Raw genomic sequence first — 15,594 nt, 5'->3', positions numbered from 1 at the left:
AGGAAGGAAGGATTCAGAGATGAAATTCCGTATTAGCCGCCCTTTGTGGGTACCCTGCTCCTGCCCAGCGGGCGCTGTGATGGTCCTTAGGAATTCAGACTTCAAAGGATGTTTTTCTGGAAGGGAGCCTTTGTATATCCAGGCTGGTTGGTGGATTCTGCAGGACTGGGAGCAGCCTGAGGGAAGGCAGCCCACAGCAGCACGCCCACAGGTGCATGGGGGCGTTTTGGGGGAACATAGGGACAGTCAACAGTAAGGGAGCTAACTGGCCCCATGCCCGGCCTCATGCCCTGATTCTGGAAGCAGATTCTATTGGGGCACCCACGGTGGGGTCTGGGTTTCCCTCTTCCCTAGTCCTGATGATCGGCATAGGGAAACGTGCTCGAGAGCCATGTCATCTGGGTCCCGACATTCTCAGGGATGCCTCTCTTGTTCCTGGCACATCTCCGAGTTTTCCAGAAACAACCTGAAAGTGACAGGCCCGGGAACATTCTGCGCCACAGGACAGCTGCAGAGACCCTCGCGGGAGTCCACGTGCTGGCCCTAGTCACTTGACGAGTCGGTGTGGGGGACCAGCGCCCGGCCCCAACCAGCCCCACACCAAGCTCCCGGGGACACGAGGACAGCCTAGCTGGGGATGCAGGGAGCAGCGGAAGAGGGGCAGGAAGGACGCTCACATGGACAGAGCTCACTCGCGCCACATCTGTGTGATGGAGACCACAGGATCTGCCGTGCTATTCCTAGAACAACCTGTCGCAGACCCCAACTGCAGAAGTGAGACAGCACATTTAGCAAATTCACCTGTTGGCGAGCAGGGCCACGGAGAACCCGGCTTCCCTAATACCAAAGTCCTGGTGCCCAGCCCCACAACTCCAGTCCCCCAACCCCACACCCCAGCCCCACAGCCCCAGGACCCCCACCGGCCCATGTCCTATAGCCGCCCAGGACCTACAGCCTCCAAGACTCACACCCCCAGGACCGAAACTGCCAGGCCCTACACCCCCCAGAACCTACAACCCCAGGGCCCCACATCACCCCCTCCCCAGGCCCAGTCCTACTGGTGGCTCAGGAAGCACTCCAGGCCAGAGCAGGAAGGGAGGTGACTCTGAGCTGCCGGTATGGGAAGCAGGGGCAGGACAGGTGCCTGGGAGACAGGCCTCCACCAGGCAGCTGGGGGGAGAGTGGGTGGGGCCGAGGGCGGGGCCTGTGGAGATGGGGGCGGGGCCCGGGAGCCTGGCTGGCTCAGCTCCACAGGAAAGGCACAGCCTGGGGGTTAGAGGCCTGGGTGCTCCTGCGGCTCCCTGGGCCACCAGCCCCCTCTCTCGCCGGTTGTTAGCCCAGAGCTAAAGGATGCCTTCTCCCAGGGCAGCCGGGAGATGGAGCTGCTCGGGTAATACCACTCCCACTCCCTTTTCAGCTCAAAAGGACCCCAGAGACCCCCACCCCACTTTCCTCCTAATCACAGAGGCCCCCGTCAACAGTCAATCGTGGTGAGTCCTCGGGAATGCCCGGGGGTGCAAGCTCCCTCTTCCGGGGGGAAGCCTCCTTCTTGCTCCTTGCCAGGCGGTCTGTACCCTGACCCGGACGGCCCTCACATGGGACACACCTACACGTGCTGAACACGGTCTCTCAGGGCCCAAGGCAGGTTGAGCCCCCTCCCCCATTACCCTCCTGGTATATGGAATGTTCACAAGCAGCGGATGCTGCATGGTAGGGCCCAAGGGACTGACCGGCTCCCGCCTCGGCCCCACAGCCACACTTCCCTTCTTTGCCTTGCCACACGCATGTGCGCACACATACACGCACACGCACACACACATGCGAGCGTGCGCACGCACACACACACACCCTTTAAAGTATATTCCTCTGAGGAATGCCCCATTAGCATCAGGCTGCCTCCATCCCCCCACAACAGGCCTTGGACGTGCCCGGAGCCACCTGCCCCAGGGCCTTTGTGCCGTTCCTTCTGTCTGGGCAAGTCCGTATGCACACGTCGCCTAGATCCCTGCCGCGGGTCCTTCAGCGCCCGCACACCCTGCTGTCCTCAGCACACGGGTTCCCGCCCCGTGAGCCCTCCGCACACGTCGTCATCGGTGCTGCCCTCCATGACCACCGGCCTGTGTGTGATTCGGTTAGTCCGAGGGCAGGACCCACCCCTGCATCTCAGGGAGACCTTAACAGACGCTGCGCTGGCCCTGGCCGCTCCCCACCACCCGCCCCTTCTCTGTACGGGACTGAACGTCCCCGAAGTGCAGGCTCGACAGTGCCCAGGTACCCGTGGCACTTCCTGTCCACTTCACGGGACTTGACCTCGTCACAGTTCTTGCTAAGCCCCGTGCTGGGTCCTCGGACCCCAGGCCAGAGCTGTGTCACGAGGACCGCGTCTCCCACTTCTCTGAGAGGTTCTGTTGGTCCCGCAGGTCACGGCCCGTCCCCTCGGGCATTTCCACACACACCTGGGCACAGAGTCTCCCGACTTCGGGAAGAAACATGAGCTAACTCAAATGTTGCCTCTGGCAGCGGCAGCTCCAATGAACCTTCACCCACATAGTCCTGGGCAAATCCGGGGCCACTCTGCCGCCTGGTGAGCCCCCCAGCCCCATCAACTGGGCCGCAGGAACTCCACGGCTCCTGCCTTGGGGAAATGCAGCAAATGGGGGAAGCAGAAAGTAGGGAATGATGTGACTTTGGGTGGGTTGGGCCGCTGGGGTCCCCGTCTCGTGTCTCGGGTCCCCCTTGACTCAGCACTGCACCAAGAGCCAAGTGCCTGGCCCCGAGGCCAGTGGCAGATCGGGGATCTCAGCCAACACTTGCTGAGTGCTGGCTGGGAGACGGGGCAGCTGCTAGGGACAGTGAGGGGCTGGGCTGGCCCTGCCCTTCGAGGAGTCATGGAGGCGCGAGCGGGGAGCGTGCCCACGAACAGACAGATGTGCTAGGGAGGGTCCAGCCTGGAGGCCGCGTGGTGGGGGGCCTTCCAGGTCTGGCCCCGTGGCTCCGGCATCACCCAATAGACTGGCATGAAGCCACGCCCAGACACGGCTGGGAAAACTGCCCCAGGAGCAGGGTCCTGCCTCCGCCAACAAGGGAAGCCGTCCACCAAGCTGCGTGGGCCCGGAGGAGGGCAGGGCTCTGTGCCGCCGTCAGCAGAGCAGGGCCGGCCCCGGGAAGACCGCAGCGCCTCCGCGACGCCTCGTGCAGGACAGCAGCTCCGCAGAGTGGCGGGGCCGATGTGGCCCCCGTGTGACGTGGACGACAGAGCTGCTGGCCAGATGCCGCACCCCCGCGTGAAGCTGGCCCTGCCGCACCCCTGCGCGGAAGCCTGCCCAGGAGCTCGTCATGCAAGCAGCCCAGGGGGATTCCTGCCTGGGCGCAGCCGCTGCCTCATCCCCTTGTCTGGCCAGTCGCTCCCCAGCCTTGGTGGCTTGTGGAAAAGGAAGGCCCGTAGGAATGCCACACCTGCTTTGGAGAAAGGATGTGCATCTTGGAGACACGGCTCAACCCCGCAGGAACCACCCCAGCCGTGCTCTCTGCCCGGGGCAGACCATAGAGCGCAGCCCCGGCTGGAGAGGGCGGCTCGGGCCCCAGGCCCCCCTGCCCCATCCGAGCCCCAGCGAGATCCTCAAGACCTACCAGACTTGCTTTGTGGGGGCAGCCCTCGGGAGCTTTCCAGAACACCCCTGCCGCGCCTGGTCCGTCCACACCGCTGCCTGGAAGGCAGCCTGTCTCACCTCCCCTGAGCCCTCGACCCCTCTGCCATCCCTTCCCAGGAGCCCCTCACCCTGGACAGAGCTTGGGTGCCAGCCACGAATGAGGGCTGCAGCGCCCGCCCCCCAGCTGTGAGCCCCAGGGAGGCTCACACTGCCTGTCGCGGAGAGAGGGGATTGGGTGGAAAAGCTAACATTTGGCTTTAAGCTCAAACAACAATCATTACCAACAACCCTATAAAAGGTCAATTTGTTATTCCACTGTTCTGTGCTCGGTTTCAACAGCCGTGGGAAGCAGCACACAGTGAAGGCAGAAACCCACACAGAATCCGGGGTGCTCAGGGGTCCCCAGTCCACCCAGGCACCGAGCGAGGACGTCCTGCCTCGCTGACCCCCTCTTCCCAGCTTCTATGCCTGGGGAACCCCGTGGCCACCGCATGGGCAGCCCTGGCTGCTGTCACGGCCCCTCGGCCCTCTCGGCGGCAGGGACCAAGCCCTGGCTGCTGTCACGGCCCCTCGGCCCTCTCCGTGGCAGGGACCAAGCCGACGGGGATGGGTAAGCACATCCCTGTCCGTTGGGAGAGCTGCGTGGCCGCACACCTGGGTGCTCGCTGGGCACGGCCCCCGGTGCTGTTCCCGCGGCGGCCGCATCCCTCCACTCGTCCTGGCTGACCCTGCGGCCAAGCCCTCCGCCCTGGACCACAGTGACTGCTCCGCGAGGGCAGGAGCTGCTGACGAACCTCGGAGCCCCACGCCGCCCAGCCCCCTCCTTCACGGGGACTCGTGTCCACGGTGATGGCACCGCCACTGCCCCAGCAGAGGGATTCCCAGGAATCTGAGTCATACCAGAGAGAGAACAAATGCCTAGGGGAGCTGCAGCGAGGCCAGGGCGGCCTCCTTCATTCCTTCCAGAACATTCCATGGGAGGCTAAGGGAAACGCGAGCTCACTCTGCCGAGGCTTCAACCTGGCAAGTACAGGTGCACACAGCTGGCCGACAGCACCGGCCCGGGCAGAAGCTCCAGAAAACCAGCTGAGGTCCCCTGGGGCCCCTGTGCACGCCACCCTATCTTCCCCAGCCCCCCTCGGGCTCCCCCTAATCTCTGCCCGGTTACCCTGGGGGATGAGGCCCCCCGGGAGGACCAGCCAAGCAGCAGGCGGCTGGGACAAGGGTGAGCTGCCCTTGGAACGGCACAGGCCGCCGTGACACACTTTGTTCAGACGTAATAACAGCTATTAGGCTGCATAATTGACCCAAAGGGGGAAGTCACTGCAGCGAGAAACAAAGGCCGCTCAGTGCCGCCTGGCCGCCGACCAGCTGGCCGGTGGGGCACCCAGCGCCTCTGACATGGCGACGACGTCCCTGGCCCCGGGGGCAGGGTACCTCCTGGCCCCGGCTGGGCCCCCGCCCCCCGGCCAGTGCATGGATCAGGTGCACGCACCCCAGCCTGCGCACGCCGGCCAGGGCCGGGGCGAGTCACTGCGGAGGGCCACGGCCTGCGTCTCCTCAGTTCGGCCCGCCGCTGCCGCCTCTCGGCCCGCGCTCGCTGCCCCCGAGCCCACCGCGAAGGTTGGAAGCGCAGGCGGGTGTGCGTCTCCAAGGCCCGGAACGAAGGCTGGGGGAGACCGCATGCTGTGTCTACGCAGAGCCGGAGCAATGAAGGTGAACTCGACACGAAGATAAAAATAAAGCAGAACACGAGGTCCTGCCAGCAGAGGACTGTGCTCACCGTGCCCCAGGGCCACCCAGCCTGGGGCTGCCAGCCGGACAGGGCGAGGCTGCCGGCAGGTGGCCCCGAGTCACCACGGGGGCCGGCTCCTTGCTTCCCGAAGACACCGGAGCAGGCCGGCCGGAGTGCGCGACTCACAGCTTCACTGGGCCTGTAGACAATTCCTGCACCGGCCTGGAGGGGCTGGAAGTGGTGCCTCAGGCACCTCCCCGGGGATGTTGGAGTCATCCATCGGCAGGACACTCGGGCCGCCTCTGTGGCCTTGCCTTCCCTGGACGACCGAGGAGTGTGCCGTGCTCTGAGGCCACGATCGGGGGCGCCAACCGGAGCTCCCACGAGGAATGCTCTGCTCACTGAGGACCCCGGGGTGTGAGGCCCCGGCCCCGCCCCCTGACACGGGGCGATCCGGGGAGTGAGAGGCCGCCAGCCAGAGCCATCCCCCCGCACAGCCCGTCTCCTTTTAGCGGGGGCTCCTCCGTCAGAAGGCGCAGCAAATACGGACGTCAGTGCAATTTCAGCCACCCTCCGCCTTGCCACACGGGGCTTCGGGAGCCGTGTAAAGAAGCGCGAGTTGGCCCAGCTGATAAGACACACAGACAGTGCACAGCGCGGGTTCCCAGAGCCCCAGCCTCCCCCAACACCCCGGAAAGCAGGCCCTGGGTGCTCAGAACGCACAGATGGAAAAGGCACGCTGAGCTGGGCGGCTGGAGGGTGTCCGGCTGATGACCACACAGCACGACCCCCAGAGGGTAGGGGTCCTCTGGGGGGGGGCACAGGCGCCGTCTCCACACACCCTGGAACATCAGCATTCCAGGACGGAGGCAAGGAGGCAGCTGCCAGGTGCCCTTCCTGCCTCTGCAGCGTCCCCACAAGAAATGCCCGAGTGGCCCCCTCCGATGGAAGAGGGGAGGGCGAGGCCGAGGCCAGGATCCCTTCGTGGGTGGGCCCTGGGCAGGGACAGCAAGTGAAGGGACCTGGCGGCCCCATCTCCTCTCTCCACGAGGGCAGACCGCCGGCCAGAGAGGTCTTCCCCGCCCCCGCCCAGCAGCCCCGGAGAGCCGTCCCTACTCCGCAGACTGGCTGAGGCCAGCGGTCGTCAGCCAGGCAGCCCGGGCTCTGGAATCTGCTCTTTACGCCAGAAGCTGGTCCAGGGCAAACAAGACGGGCTCCCGAGAGCCCGGAGAGCTCAAGTTCTCCTTTGCTCATCGCAAACCTGGGCGAGACTGAGCACGGGAATGAAAGCCACCAACTTGCAGCTCAGAACAGAACGTACTGTTCACCGAGTGTCCATCCATCATCTTACCCCGTATCCCAGTAGGCACAGTGTTCCCATAGTATAATCGTTTAGTGGAAACCAAGCGTTCCGACCATCTCTTTTTCTGTACTAGCTTGTTTGTTCCGAGTCGTCTGCAGACCTGAAAAATAATAACAGAGCAAGTGCCAAGGGGCCGAGATGGCCAGTCGGAGGAAGATCTTGTGTAACACTTGCCCTTGGGGGGAAAGGCAGGCCCTTGGGATAACTTCTGCTTTGATGCAAGATGGTCTCCTTGCATGTCCATGGGATGGAGTTCAGCCTCCGTGGGAAGGAGCAGAAGCAAGGGAAAGGATAGCAAGCACGGGGACCGCGTGCGGCACGTGGCCTGTGGCTCCCATGGTGGCAGCACACCTGGACACCAGCCAGGCTTTCTCTGGGGAGAGTGGAGTGCACGGCCCGTTTATCTCCCCGGGCTCCCTATTCCTACAGCGAGCTGGGAGGTATGTTCGCAAAGCTGACCCAGGATGGACCACCAGCCGCAGAGCCCGGCGCTGCAGTCCCTCTCTCGGGAGCCGTGCCGCTCTCTGGAAGAACAACGCAGCTCCCTGTCCTTCCACTCACCCGGAACATTCCGAGGTCGATAAAGCAAACCCTGTGGGCTTCGTTGACCGTCGGGCAGCGCAGCAAGACCGAGAGCCCCACACCGGATGGCTGTGGGAACACACGTGTGCCCCTGGGGGTGTGCGTGCGCATGCATGTTGCGTTTGTACGCTTGGGCGTGGGTGTGCTGTGTGTGTGCACACGGGTGTGCTGCGTGTGTGCGTGGGTGTGAGTGCCTTGTGTGCACATGCATGTGCGTGTGTGCAGGTATGTGCATGGGTGTGTGGGTTGTGTCAGGAAGCTGCTAAGAGAACAAGTTATTACGGGATCACAGGGACCTGGAACCCTGTAACTGGGACACTGTAAGAGCCTGTTGGCGTCAATGTTTTGTTTAAGAGCAGAAGGGCCTCCGGCTCCTACTGGCACTGAGTAACTGAGGCAGGGGCCGCCAACAGCCCAGCCCAACTTCAGATCCACGGTCGCTCGTGCCCTGGGGCCCTCCGAGCCCACAGGCACTGCGTGAGGTCGAGTTCTTTCAAATATGGACTTTAACAGAGAGATACAGAGGGTTCCTGAGGTCACAGCTGGGAAGCGGCCAAGGGTCAGAAATTGAAACGCGGCCCCACCCAGACACCTAGCCCATGCCAAATAGGGGCCATGGGCTGGGAGCGCCTGGTCCTGGGGTGAGCACCCCCCCCTTTCTCCAGGGCCACCTCCAGAGGGTCCAGTCTGCAGGGAGTGGGGCATCAGACCCCACCAGTAGTCAGCAGGAACCAGAGCAAGGTGGGCCGCTGTGTCTCCGGCGCGAAGAGAAACTCCCATTCAGGGTGAGCCCCCGGTCCCACGGGGTGCCCTCGGGGCCCAGATGTGCTCCCTGGGCCTGCAGCTGCTATGCTGCTGGAGGGCTTGCTGGAGACAAACACCCCCAGAGCCCAGACCTCTGAATCCACACGATCCCCCGGGGATGCGCAGGCCCTTAGAGGCTCATGTGGCAGCTCGGCCCCGTTCCAGGAAGATCCACCGGCCAGAACAAGGAGGAAATGGGCAAGAATGACCCCAGGGTGCCCCGGCCTTCCTCCAGGACAAGGTCCTCCCCAAGCCCCTGGAGGCAGCGTTGCTCCTGGGCCGGACGAGCGTCAGAGACCCGGGAGGAGCCGGGAGCGGGGAGCACAGCTGGACCTCCAGCCAGAGTCCGGATTTTCAGACTTAACGCATTCACGGATACTTTTATACTCAAGCCTGAATCGTCTATGAAATCGTACCACTTTCCCACAGGAAGGGAAGAGCCAGGAGTCAACAGAACAGGCCTGGACGAGATCTGAAGCCTCGGCCTCGCACCACCGCAGCCCCAGCCAGGAGCCCACTCGCCGTTTGTCCAACAGATGCCCAGACTGTGCAGATGCTCCAGATAAAGGATTTGTCTTTTGGAAACTTAAAACCGTCCGCTCCGTGGAGGGCTACCCGACGGGAGCTAGGCCGGGAGCAGGGGCACAGGAAAGGTCAGCCCCGAAGGCTCTACTTCCCTCCAAGGAACAGGGTCCATGGGGGAAGGTGGGGCCAGCAGGAGTGGGCGGGGCAATGTGGGCCCAGTGCCTGGTCTGGTCCTCCTGGGGCACCTGGGAAGGGCCCATGGGGACCACAATCGCCCTCCTGCCCGGCTGCTGAGGGAACCCCGCACTAAGCCGGCTGGTGTGTCCTCTGCCGTTACTAATGTCCACTGGACGTCCCGGCGGGGCACCGTGGCTGACGACAGCTGCCTTTCCAATGACAGCATCGCAGACGGTGCCATTTTGTACTTCTGTGTCCTCTTTCTCTCCGACTAGTTTCTATAACCTAAATACAGCTCCCAGGGGCTCACCACCTCCAACCAGAGATGTGAGTCGAAGATATGGTCCAAACACTGCCTCCCAGGACCGGGACCCTCCCAGGATCCGAGGTCCCGGGCCTGCTGCCGTGGGAGGCTCTGGGTAGCCAACAGAAAGCACCAAACTTGGACTGGCTTGGACAGACCGGACTCCCCATGCGGAGGCAGAGCCCCGACCTCCAGGCCCCCTGGCCCAGACAGAGCAGCAGCACCAGAGAGAGCGAGAGAACTGCGAGCCTGGGCCCTCGGGAGACACAGGAATCCCCCAAACGACGGGATCTGGGGCCATTGGCTCTGCAGAGAAGCTGGGAAAGTGCCAAAGGGCTTCAGGAAGCCCCTGGCTCCTCCTTCCCTCTGACGCCTGCCGCCCAGTCTGCCCAGGCCCTAGCCGTCTCGGACACGCTGGCCTCACACCTTCAGAACTCACCGCCCCCCCCACAAACAAACACCCCACATCCAGGCTGACCCTTACAGACCATTGTCGGCATCTGGCGGCCACCCTCTCCGCGAGGCCCGTCCTCCTCCTGCAAAGGACACGCCGCTCCCCACCTTCTTGGAGGACAGAGCCAAGACCCTCCCTGCAGGGCCCAGCCGGGGGTCCCCAGCCCACTCCGTCCCCCATCCTCTGTCCTTCACGACATCGGCACTTCTCGCTCTGCGTTTCTTCTGATGGCGACAAAGAAGTTGGTGTTGCGTCCTGTAGAATACAAGGTCTTCAAATTGTCCAGCATCTAGAGTCCACGCCAGGATGGGCCCTTGGCCAACGTGCTTGATGCTGATGGCAGTCGTGCAGGTGAGGACGGACGGAGGGCCAGACCCTCCCACGGTCCTGCAACAGACCCCACACCAGGGTCCCTGCTTGCCTGGGCTCTGCTGCGTGCTCTCTCATTCAGCATTCAAAGGGCCGATCTTACCAATGACCTCCCAGGTGCTGTGTTAGAGCCAAGGGTTTCAGGTGAAACTCTCTCTCTCTCTCTCTCTCTGCGAGGAGGAAAGAACGCTCAGGCTTGTAAACAGACCTCCATAGGATGCAGGAGGCTTGTAAACTGGGGGGTGGGGGGAGTGTCCCCGCCTCCACTTGCTGCCAGGCAGGGCCCTTGGAGCAGCAGGAATGCCGGTCCCAGTTATCCACAGGGCAAGGAGGTCGGTGATGCTACCAGCACCAGGCACGGAACCGGCAGCCCGAGGTGCGGAAGCTGGGCGGGGTTAGGAGGACCTCTCCGTTCCGCACCAGATCTGCCCATGGATCTCTCCTGTTACAAAACTTACAGCACAGCCTCCTGGAAGGGAAAAGCACGTGGTCCCTCTGGGAAATACGGTTCACAGCAAACCCGGAGCACGACCCAAGACAGCGGCAATCCTCGGGGATGTGCCTTGCCCTCTGCCCGCTTCCTCGCCTGGGGCACAGGTTGCTCCCGTCTGCCGTGTGTCCCCTGCCCTGTCCATGATGACGGTGGCATGGAGGATGAGGCGGGGGGCGCGCACCCCCCCCCACCCCACTCTTAGTGGAGCGTCTGGTACCCCGCCTCACTCCACTAAGCCCCGTGCTGCTGTTGACCCCTGTGGGCGCTGCTGGTGGCCGGTGAGCAGAGCAGGAGCCAGCAGCGGTCCTGGCCCACGCCGGAGCCCAGCGGCTGGGACATGGCATGTGGCTTTGAGGCTGGGGTGGCCCCTAAGTGCTAGGATGGCCCACTCGGTGGGGGCTGCTTCTCCAGCAACATGATGAAGACTCCGGGCAAGGGGCTTCAGGACGGGCAGATGGTCCGCGTGGCCACAGCTCCGGGCCGCCGAGAGATGTGCTCTCCGGCCTCCGTCCCACGTCTCTCTCGGCTCCTCGGCCCCACCTGGGTGGGCAGTGCCCCCCTCCCACCCCATCTCTCAGGCTGGCCTGGGGCCCCATGAGCAGGGAGCAGCCACGGGCTCTCACCCTGACCACAAGGGGCCTGAGCCTCAGCTCCGAGGCCGTCCTCCAGGACCCCAAACCCTGGGCCAACCCCAGCTGAGCGACTGCTGACAGGGGACCGGTTACCCCATTCCCGGGTCTTTGCCTTGTCATCGTCGGGGCCCCCACAGAGCCAGAACCTGAGAGATTCGCAGAAATCCCCAGGCAGCACACGGGTGCGCAATGATGTCAGGGGGGCTTCCAGCAGCCGTGCCTCCCCCCACCCACCGCCGGCACCCTCTCCCTGGAACCCGCGTTGCCCACCTCCCTGCGCCACTGCAGGGCCGCACCCCGGCGAGCTCGGGGGGGGTCTCGCTGAGGAAGAGAACATTCTCTCCAGCCGCGTCTCTCTCAATGTGGCTTTTCCGGGATGCGTCGATGCTGTCGTGTAGAATTCTATTGCTGAGTGAAAACGCCACAGATCTCCATCTTTCTCCCGGATTCTTCTCACTCAGGGAGGCTAAGGTGAAGGTGAACGCGGCCGGAGCCACTGTCGGGAAGCCAGGGAGACCTTGCTAAAGAGCCAAATGGATTCCCAGCCCTGGCCGTGCGGCCGCCGGCTGACGGCTTCAAGCCAAGGCAGACCAGGAACAGGGACTCCTGAAAACCAGAAATCCCACCTGCCCCTGAGGTGAGGAAGTCAAACCACATCAACTGTGTGAAGAACGCGTGGCAGAGTTGAAGAAACGGCCAGTGGTTAGAAGATCAGAGCCTGCTTTGGGTTAAAAGATCAGAGCCTGCTTTGGGGGAAATTAAAAAAAAAAAAAAGCTCCTACATCATCTTGACGACATTCCCTGAACTGACTGCTCTCCGGACCTTGGCTTCCAGACCACAGCAGGCTTTCCTGTCCATCACTGACCTGCCGTCCCCACAGCCAGAGTCTGGAGAGACAGACCCGTGGGTCTACTCTGAGGGACAGGAAGCCACAAGCAACAGCAAGAAAATGTTCGGCTTTAACCAAAAGACCATTTCCAGACAATCAGGCCAGGTTCCGGAGGTCATGGACAGGTAGCTCCCCCAAGCTGCTCTGACCACGCGCTTCCCGAGGCTTCCTTCCTTCTGGAGAATTCTGACGTGCCAGCGCTGGGCACATCAGCTGGGCCCGGGACCGACCGGCCACCGTGGGGCGCCGTGCCCACCCGTGGCCAGCCTTGAACACAAGGGTCTGCTGGGCGTGGGACAGAGCACCGGCCCCCAAAAGCTCATCGACAACGGCCCTTTACTTCCCCAAGTCCACTTTCTCATTCACAAAATGAGAATCGACATCAAATAGACTTCCTTCCCGCACCGAGGGCATGAGTCAGGGCCACTTGAAGATTTCCTGTAAGGGGAAGGGGTGGGGGAAAAACCAATGATGCGGTCCGTGGCCCCGGGGTTGCTGACTCCCCAGGGAAGGCGACGGCTAGTAGGCTGGCAGCAGCTGGCTCCTGGTCAGAACCAAAGTCTGGACAGAGCCGGCTGTCAGCTCAGGCTCTCACTGGGCTGGAAGTGCCCGGTCACGCTCCCCCAGGAGGCTCTCAGGAAGAACCCGCTTCCCAGCTCGTCCAGGTGCTTGGCCGAATTCGGCTTCTTATACCTGTGGGACGGAGGTCCCCACTCCACAGCTGGCCGTTGGCCGGGGGCTGCTCTCAGTTCCGGGCTTGCCCCATTCCTTGCTGCCCGGCCACTCCACCTTCAAGCCCGGGCTGACATGTCAAACCCCTTACGCACGACTCCCTCTGGCTTCCTGCAGTGTCCCTGAGCAGCCGACCCCTGCACCGTCCAAAATCCGTGGATGCCTTTTTACCCCCAAACACTAAGAGCCTCCTTCAGACAGAAGCCTGCAGAAAACAATGGTTGGTTCGCAAGTATTTTGTATGTTCCAGGTTTCAGATGCTCTAGTTTTACAATCGGTAAACTAGAGAAAAGAAAACAGCATTAAGAAAATCCACAAAGAAGTGGACCCGTGCCGCTCAAACCTTTGTTTGAGGGTCATCTGAACTAAAAAACTATGATCTTTGTTCCCAGTTACTGGCACCAAGCTTCTGGGACACGTGTAAGATCCTGAGTGGCCGGAGAAAGCAAAGCCTCCTTTGTTCCCCAGAACAGTCCACTTTAAACCACCTGAGTTTACACTGAGGATGTCACTGTTGGAGGACCCATCCACAGCTTTGGGGGGGGGCGGCTGGTCACCAGGAAGACCAAGCCACGATTAGGGTTTGGGACGTCCACCTCCAAGGAGAGGAGGGGGCACTGGAGACTGAGTTCCACCTCCCGCAAACCCATGGTTCCACCCATCGTGCGAGGCAGGGGAATCTCCATCCAAATCACTAACCGTGTTTGGAGAGCTCACAGGTTGGCGGACGCGCCCTGGTGTCGGGGAGCAGCTTGCCCAAGGTGCCCCGGACCTCCACCCCCTCCTGTAATACTGTGTGCTGTGCACCACTTTTGTCTGGTTGTTCCCGAGCTGGAGCCTCTATGATGGATGGGTGATTTACCCTGTGCACTGTTTCCCTGGGTTTGTAAGCTGATCCGGCTAGTGATTGAGCCTGAGACGGATCGGGGTGCCCTAAATGTGTACACGGCCAGGCAGAAACGTGGGTAGTCTGGGCACTCCGCATGTGGCTGGTGTCCGAAGCAGGGAACGTTGTCACTGAGTGTCACTGATCAGTTCCGATGCTAGCTCTGGGTGGTCAGAAGTAACTGAATTGTCAGACACCCAGTTGGCACTGGAGACTTGGAGAATTGGTGTGAAAAACACCAGTTGTGTGATATCAGGGTACGGGGCAGGAGACCTGCTTTCTCTTCTGCAACCAGCCAGAGAAAACCCTCTGATTAAAAGCACTCGTGGAAATTAGGCTTGGCCCCTGCAGAGCACCTCCCAGGTTTTGACCTTGACTGCAAAATCCCATCCTCGGGGAAGTGACCTCAGAGGGTCATGGCGGAATCCCACATTGTGCATGGGAGCAGCGTCGCCTGGGCTGGAGCTGCGGAGATGGCAGCTTCTGGCAAGCCACGGCGGGGCACATGGCAGCCTCATTGTCTGCCGGGCTTCTAGGTGAGATGCTCCATGGCCCGCTGGCCCTGTTCAGAGACCGCCGCCCGTCCCGGATCGGGATGGGGAGGGGCCCGGGGCATTCCAGGTCCTTCTGAGAGAGGTGTGCGATTCCTGCCAGTATAAAGCTGCTGAGCTCAGAGAGGATTCTGTGGGGCCCCCCTGCTCCCCAAAAGAGAAACTCTTCCGGGGACCGTTGCTGATTTGCAGCCTGACACCGTTCGCCCCTCTTCTGCCGGAGCAAGGGTCTCTGTGGCGAGGACCATGCTGCACACAGTAAACACCAGCTGAATGAACGAGGGGACGAGGCAGCAGCCTGTCTCCCAACCCCGAGCCCGGCAGCCAAGGGCCGTGCCTTCCTCCCCACCAGGAGGTGCATGAGGGGCAATGCCCCCCAGGTCCCCCCCACAGGGCTCTGAGGGTGTCTGCTGCCTGCTGGGCTCAACCACGCAGCCCTGAGTCGCCACTTCAGCTTCCAGAAGGCACCTCCTCCCAGAACCCAGACCCAGCAAGGAGGCCCGGTCCACACCCGCCTCTGCTTGGAGGAGAGGTCTGCTGGAGACCTTCCCAGGTACCCTCCTCAGGGAGAGGGGTGCAGTTATCTGCCAGCTGTTTTCTAGAAGACGCAGAAGGAAAACGAGCTAGACCGGGACGCGGCTGCTCACGAAGACCAGGGGTAACTTTGTCCTCAAACAGGAACGGAAGGCCACAGTCCCCGCGGAGGGACACAGGTGCCTGTGCAGGATCACACACCGCGCCTCCCCGGCTCCCCCACTGTTAAGCCAAAGTCTCTCCTTGACCTTTGGGGGGAGATACACCTAAATGAGAAGGACAGGAGCTGATAGCTTGGAAGACGTAACATCTAAGCTCAAGAACTTTGAAAAAAGCAAAAATGAAAACATGTTCCCCAACAGTGTCACGTTGTTTGCCAACATCCTTGCTTTTCTCCTGAAAATATCTTTTTATCGCCCTTTTCTCAAGTGGCTCTTTGTCAGCACCAGGAGCAAGGCTTGCTGTGCTCTTGCTACCAACGGCTTCATAAAACGCATAACCCACAGGGCTTCGGGCTGCAAACAGACACGAGCCTCGGGGATGCATTCAGACTCCGTCTGTCTTACCGGGAAGGAGCAGAGGCCTCGGTTCCTGGTGAGGGTGAGGGTCGCCTGCCATGAAGACCAGCCCGAACACCCCCCCACACCCATGCGTGGGGTGAGCACAGCTTTGCTTTAGGCCTACAAACAGCTGGCATCACCTGCATGGGACACAGAGGCCTCGCAGGGAAGGAAGTTGCCCTGATGGGATCCCCTGCTTCGGCGGGCATCCCATGGCAGCATGAGAAGACCCTCACCCCCCAAGGTCATTGAGGGACACAGGGGCACGCAACAGGGTGCCAAGGAGAGACGCAGGAGACGCTGGCAGGGAGAGACCAGCTTCTTAGAAAGTACTGTGTGTGTTTCTGCATGAT

The sequence above is a fragment of the Neovison vison genome, chromosome 9 (genome assembly GCF_020171115.1).
Source record: "Neovison vison isolate M4711 chromosome 9, ASM_NN_V1, whole genome shotgun sequence".
NCBI lineage: Eukaryota > Metazoa > Chordata > Mammalia > Carnivora > Mustelidae > Neogale > Neogale vison.
This window is presented reverse-complemented; position numbering follows the sequence as displayed.